Source organism: Maniola jurtina, chromosome 12, assembly GCF_905333055.1.
Source record: "Maniola jurtina chromosome 12, ilManJurt1.1, whole genome shotgun sequence".
Lineage (NCBI taxonomy): Eukaryota > Metazoa > Arthropoda > Insecta > Lepidoptera > Nymphalidae > Maniola > Maniola jurtina.
Genome location: NC_060040.1, coordinates 2,660,349 through 2,667,322, shown reverse-complemented (window position 1 = coordinate 2,667,322; position 6,974 = coordinate 2,660,349). Strand labels below are relative to the sequence as shown.

Genomic DNA, 6,974 nt, shown 5'->3' with positions numbered 1-6,974 from the left:
AAAATCCCGCAGGAACTCTTTGATTTTTCGGGATAAAAAGTCTAGCCTATGTTTTAATCCAGAGTATAATCTATCTCCATTCCAAATTTCAGACAAATCCGTTCAGTGGTTTTTGCGTGATTGACTAACAAACATCCAGACAACCAAACATCCAAACATCCACACTTTCACTTTTATAATATTAGTAGGATTAGGATTCGGATTAGGATATCGAATCAGAAATGAGGAGATCCGTCACTGGAGAACCAGAGTAACCGACATGGGGCATATATATGGAAAACACGATAGATGTTGGGGTCTCAAGTTTCTACAATGGCGATCTCAGCGCAGCGTTGGAGGATCCCCTACTAGATGGAGAGACGACATCAAACAAGCCGCAGGAAGCCGTCTACATCTGCATTGGAAGACTATCGGTTGCTAATGATGGTCATCACCTTCTGATGAGCTTGCCTTCTACGAAACTAAGTTCGGTGATTATCATCCGAAAAGCTTTTATATTTAAAGCCGCCTCTTATAACTTTGAGTATCTAAGTCCTGTCTTTTACTCATGATGATGATGTTGGAAAATTTCGATTATCACACTAATATTATAAAGGAGAAAGTTTGTATGTGTGTGTGTGTATGTTTGTTACTCCTTCACGCAAAAACTACTGGACGGATTGGGCTGAAATTTAGAATGGAGATAGATTATACCCTGGATTAGCACATAGGCTACTTTTTATCCCGGAAAATTAAAGAGTTCCCACGGGAATTTTAAAAAACCTACATCCACGCGATCGAAGTCGCGGGTATCAGCTAGTAAGTAATAAGTAAACAACAAATCCGACTTTTATGTACCTATGTGTATTACTATAAACAATCACAACAAAAGAGATATATATAACGAATACAAAAACTAATAATAAGCAAGCCTAGTAACAAATAGATTAGTCCAATCTAAATTCGTTAATAAAACTATACAAGCCGTCGTAGTCATTAGCCACCGTCCATCATTTGTTCGTAAAAGCATAGTCATGTTCGGAACAAGTCCAATTTGATTTTCCCTGTTACCAATGTGGTTTTGTGCCTATTTTCCATCCGCGTGTTCCTGTCATATCCTTTCGTATTGATGATAAATGAAGGAGATATTGTTTTGTGTTGGAAATAGTCCGAATAGTGTCAGAACTCAGATTAATACTATTAGGTTTTTCAGGGTTCTGTACCTAAAAAGAGAAAAAGGAACCCTTGTAGGATCACTTCGTTGTCTGTTTGCCCGTCGTATCTGTTTTAGTAATCAAGAACCGTCATGGAAATCAAAACCTATAGGGTACTTCTCGTTGACACAAACCATTAGACCTAGAAATTAAACGAAACGAAACGGCAGTCCAAACTACTGGCTTTAGAAAACTGAAATTTCACAACGTTTCTTTATAAAAAAAAACAAGGAACAAGGTCAGTTTTTAGAAATTGCCAAACGAGCAAAGCCGCGGGCGGTCTCTAATATGCAAATAAACTGTACCAATCAAATATAAAAAAAATCAACACACCCTAATAGTACATTCGATGTTGTAAGCAATTCATTCAACTGTGAGTTTTCCTATGAATAAATTACAAAATGTACAAACAACTGTTGAATGGTGCACCAAATCAATAATGAACTCTATTTTTAACGCGTAAGGTTTATTACAGCACGTGTGTGGAAACAAGGGCGTTATATTCTCGTATTTAGAAATGTCCCATTGTTATTGAGGCTCGACGGTTAGATGGTGCGCCTCGGGCTTGTGGAAACTCATCGCGGTTAATTTTCGATTTTCAATTACAATTTGAGAAACTAAATCATCATCATCATCATCGTCAACAGACAGACGTCCACAGCTGGACATAAGGTCTATTGTTGGAACTTCCACCGGCTGAATCCAGCGGCTCCCTACGACTCGATTGATGTCGCTTGTTCACTATTGGGGGTCTGCCAAGTGCTTTCCAGTGAGATTTCGCTGTTCTTTTACCTACCTTGTGACTCCAAGGTCTATCGATTTTTTGAACAATGTGTCCTGCCTACTACCACTTCAGCTTCGCAATCCGTTTTGCTATGTCGATTACTGTGGTTCTTCTGCAGATCTCAATTTTTGACTAGCTCACGTAGAAAAATTTCAAGCATTGCTCTCTCTATCGCACGCTGAATGACTGGACTGAGCTTTCTCAAGCGGCCGATAATAATCATCGACCATGGTCTCGGATCCATTCTGCCCATGATATCTCTTAGCTACACTAGGTACAATAAAAAAACTAAGTATTTTTCTCACACTTATAATTTGGTTCTGGTCTCTTTCTAGATTTTATTTGATCAAGAATGATCATTTAAAATCAGGTAAAATCGGAGTCAAGCGTTAACTTGCCACGTAATAAAAAGTAGATTATAAACTCCACCTTGCCCCGCCACTTTATCTGCATAGCAAAGTTCGGCGCGCTTTATCCACCGCCATTTTTCCACTGCCCCAGTTGTGCTTGAAGTTTAAACTTGCAAAGTTCGTGAAGTGCAATAATCCCTCAATTTTTCTCGCCTAACAAAAGAATTGAAAAATTGAACTTTGCCAAACTTTGGAAAGTAGGCTGCAGCGCGCTGGGGATTCTAAGGCTAAATATAGGTGCAATTTTTAAAGATAATATAAAAAGAGTTTACTGACTGGCTGACTGATCTTGGTTCCGTAGTTAACAAAGAACCCTTGTATAGTTTCGCCATATAAAAGCCTAGCTCGCTTCAGGGATTCGTTTGCGAAATTTTAAGCTTGAATATGCTATTACATATTTTTGTTAGAGTGAAGTATCGTCCCTCCACTTCCCTGCTAGCTAAATGGTTACTTTTGGATATAGTACTTACTAGGTATGTGTAACGAAGCTAAAGAAAAACTATCACAGCTAAGTAGACTTTACAAGTTAACGAGTAATAGTGGACCAATTTACAAAATGTATCAAAATTTGGCGGCTTTTCTTTTAATATTCCACGACAGAATAGTTATTTTGTTTATTTTAATTTAATAAAAGTTATTCGGGAATTTTGGACAAAGGCCTTGGGCTAAGTAGACTTTACAAGTTAACGAGTAATAGTGGACCAATTTATAAAATGTATCAAAATTTGGCGGCTTTTCTTTTAATATTCCACGACAGAATAGTTATTATGTTTATTGTAATTTAATAAAAAATATTCGGGAATTTTGGACAAAGGCCGTATTAATGCCAAAAGACCTCCTAGCGAAATACTGCGGTCACAAAATAACTAACACCACCCGGCTCCCGGCCGGTTGCGCTGGTTGCGGTTAAGACCCGTTCACACTGACAAATCTTTCTTTACGGAAACTGTTTTTGTAGGATCCGATTAAAGGCCGATTCACACCAATTGCGTACACGTGACACGTCCGTAGTGACGCGCGTAAACCCCTAAAACACCGGATTACGTATACGTCCACGCTTTACGCAAGCGGAGTGCCATGTTTCGTACAGTTACATACATTACAACGCAATGGTACGCGCTACGTGTACGCTTACGCAGCCTGTGTGAACAAGCTATTAGAGGTATCTGTATTCTAATCCACGCGTTCACACAAGCATACGATTGCAGGTTCCGGTCGTACTTAAAAATGTCGGTTAATTCAACATGTATTTCAATGCTTGTTTTCATATACAATACATATTTAAAAAAGCTTTAACAAACTTTTTAAATTCTCAAAAGTCATAAACCGCAGAAGTGGGTACCTGGGTACACGTATAAAGAAAGTTAAGGAACGATATCGATATATAGTTATTTACCTAAATTACTAGTAACAGCAAAATTACTTATCTATATAAAAATCTCAATACAAAATACCTTGAAAATATCGATTACCAGCTCTTGTATCGCAAGCGGTTATAACTCTATCAATAAACACGGTTCCAGCTTTCAAAGGTGCAGACAAATGTACACCCGACAACATAAATTCACACCTGGTTTGTCTCAACCTTATGCGTCACACATAGAGGTGAAAATAGCATAAAATATATTTGTTACCTTTCGTACGCAGCATAACATAAAAATCGAAGAGCCGGTAGGAAATTTCTAGGAGGTGCTAAATAAAAGTTAATAGTAGGAATTGCCCTTATGAGTGTTTTTATTTTTTAAGTTTGATAAAGACGGAGGCAATTGGTAGGCAATGCTGCCAGGATTTAATAGTTATAATTTAATTTTTAAATTAATGGCAAAATTGACACATCATAATGTTTTAATTGAAACTTCACAACACTCAAATTCAAATTCAAAATATTTTTTATTCAATTAGACTTTTACAAGTACTTTTGAATCATAAAAAGCATCTAGGTACCACTGGTTCGGAATGGCCTTTCCTACGAAAAGAACCAACAAGAAACTCGGTGGTTGCTCTTTTCAAAGATCAACCGGTTACATACATACATACTGGTTCAGTGGTTTGAACTGTGCGTTGATCAGTGCGTGCGTTAGTCAGTCACCTTTTCCTTTTATGACATGTTTAGATTATTCTTTAGTTTTGCGAGTAATTTAGTAGTTAGATTAGATTTCGACTTTACTTGACTATTATACTAATCAGTCAACTCAAAAAATCGTTATACAAATGTTCAGTTTTTAAAGCACCTAACTCATAACACCTAGGGGCTCTTGGTCCAATATTGAAGCTACCGACACGCGGTGACCTACTTCAAGTCTATTTCAGAACGCGAGTAGGTATCGGGATTTCTGTGATGCTTCTTCGCCTTTGCCAATAACGACTCATGGAGACACAGGGGAATTGTAGTTGTGGAACACGAAGCTTGCTTTATGAAAAAATATCTGAGCAAGGATGTATTTTTATTATAAAACAGCATACTGCTATAATAAAGATACTCCATTTTTCTATATTAAAGAAAAGAAATTATTCAAAATGAACTTTTAAAATCTTAGCAATGGGTAAATTATCTATTTTCAAATTCTTATATTCATAAATTCTTATGCTTCATAAAAGTTTTGAGTTGTTTTTTAAATATTTACTCCAATCCAGCAATCAACTCACACTAAGCATACTAATATCACCTAATATTATAAATGTGAAAGTGTGTCTATCTGTCTACAATTATCTTTTTACGGCCCATCCTTTCACTTATGTTTTGGTTTTTAAGATTTTTTGTACAAAATAAATAAATATTTGTCTAAGATAAAGCTCTTTAATATAAGCTCTTTGCCAGTATTTATTTGCATATAAATAATGCAGTTCATAAATAATGTACTCGAATAACTTTACTATCCAGCAGACGGAGCATTGAAAGCCTAAAGTATGTAAAAGAATGTAAAAGCGCTTTATCGCCTACGTTTTACAGCCGTAGTGACTTTCAATTTTAACTGAAAGCGCTTTATTGTTTACTAAGAACGTGACAAGTATACAATGATACTTGATTTTAAACAATGATGTATTCTTTAATTTATATCAGTATATTAATTTTCAGATGAATTATGTGTCATTTAATTTATTAAAATGAGCATGCTTTATAATAATTAATTTGCAGATAAGTGTAGATAGATAGAGCGGCGATAGCTTAGTGGTTAAGACATCGGTTTCCTATTCCGGGGGGATCAGGGATCCGATCCTGGGCAGGCACCTCTAACTTTTCGGAGTTATGTGTGTGTTTAGTATAAATATATTACTTACTTCAATGGTGAACGAAAACATCGTGAGGAAATTTGCATATCTGAAAGTTCTGTATAATGTTCTAGGTGTCTGAATTTTGCTAACGTGGTAGACTATTCTGATTATTTTGATTGGCGGTCAAAACATTCGAGTCTTATAACCGCTAGGAGAGCGTTGCTGAACGTGTTTTTTTTTTCTTTGAAAGTTCTTGTCGCTATTAGAAATTAGTAGACAGAGAGTTCTTGCAAACAGTCACTAGTTTCACAGTTATAGGCAGCGATCAACTAGGTACCTACTCATAGTCTATGAGTTGGTTACAATATTACATCATATTAAAATTATGCTTGCCTAAAATTTGTATGTCAAAAGTAGTTTTGGGCAGAAAAGTATTCTGACAGTAAGAAACACAGGTAGTCAAAAGTAAAGGTTAAAATAGTTTACTAGCAGACTGGTTTTCTTTTATATAAATACATTTAAATTACACAAACATAAATTATACACAGTATACATAAATTAATTTCCCATAAAGGTCTACTTTCTATAAAAAGGTTCGCTGAAAGCCTAAACACATCAGCGCTTTATTCGCGTACGTTTTACAGCCCAAGTCACTTTCAATTTCGTCTAAAAGCGCTTTATTGTTTACGTAGAACGTGACAAGAATACATTGCTACTTGAAATACGATGTAATATTATGTGTAATACTTTTTTGGTAGCTACATGTTTTATTTGTGTATGAATTTATTCGTACTAAACGTAAAATTATGTTTACCTCACTCGTTTCATATTGATTTTACTTTTTAATTCAGGTAACAAAGTGAGCGATCTAACAAAAATCTATGTAACCGAGTACAACAAATAATTACCTACGAATCATTTTCGTTTTGTTGCAATTGAATTGTAGGAATGACAAAACTAGCATTACCAATGGCTAAATTTTCGGTAATTTTACTGTATAAACAATTAAAAGATACCTATTACTAATTTAAAGATAATAAAATGTGTTTAGTTGTTAATACCTACAGCAAAATATAGGCTTCTCTCAAGCTGTTCCTATCGTTTTATCTTGGAACTTAAAATATAAGCTTTAATCGAGAACATTCCGTTAGCGCGATTGAGGATGTATGGCGAGAGACTGAAGATCCTGTGGTGACATCTAGTTTGTTCGTTGTAAGTTGTTTCGTAGCTGCATACGATAGCTGGCGTATTGTAGAATCCTTCGCATGAGTTCGAGTAAACGTCATCTAGTGTGTAGACCACCGCATTGGGATTTTATCCAACTCCCTAACCAGATTTAGGCACGCATCCTGTAACGATGAACTAATACGGCTT

At 35.9% G+C, this 6,974-nt stretch overlaps 1 protein-coding gene and 1 long non-coding RNA gene across 2 annotated transcripts in view; one reads left to right on the top strand and one right to left on the bottom strand.

Moving 5' to 3' along the window:
- Positions 1 to 6,974, bottom strand: part of LOC123870289 (spondin-2) — a 51,858-nt gene that overhangs the window by 36,721 nt on the left and 8,163 nt on the right. The window lies entirely within an intron of this gene.
- Positions 2,877 to 6,974, top strand: part of LOC123870295 — a 42,826-nt gene continuing 38,728 nt past the window's right edge. The window contains exon 1 of the long non-coding RNA XR_006797049.1: positions 2,877 to 2,920. This is a non-coding gene — a long non-coding RNA (uncharacterized LOC123870295). The remainder of the gene's footprint in view (positions 2,921 to 6,974) is intronic.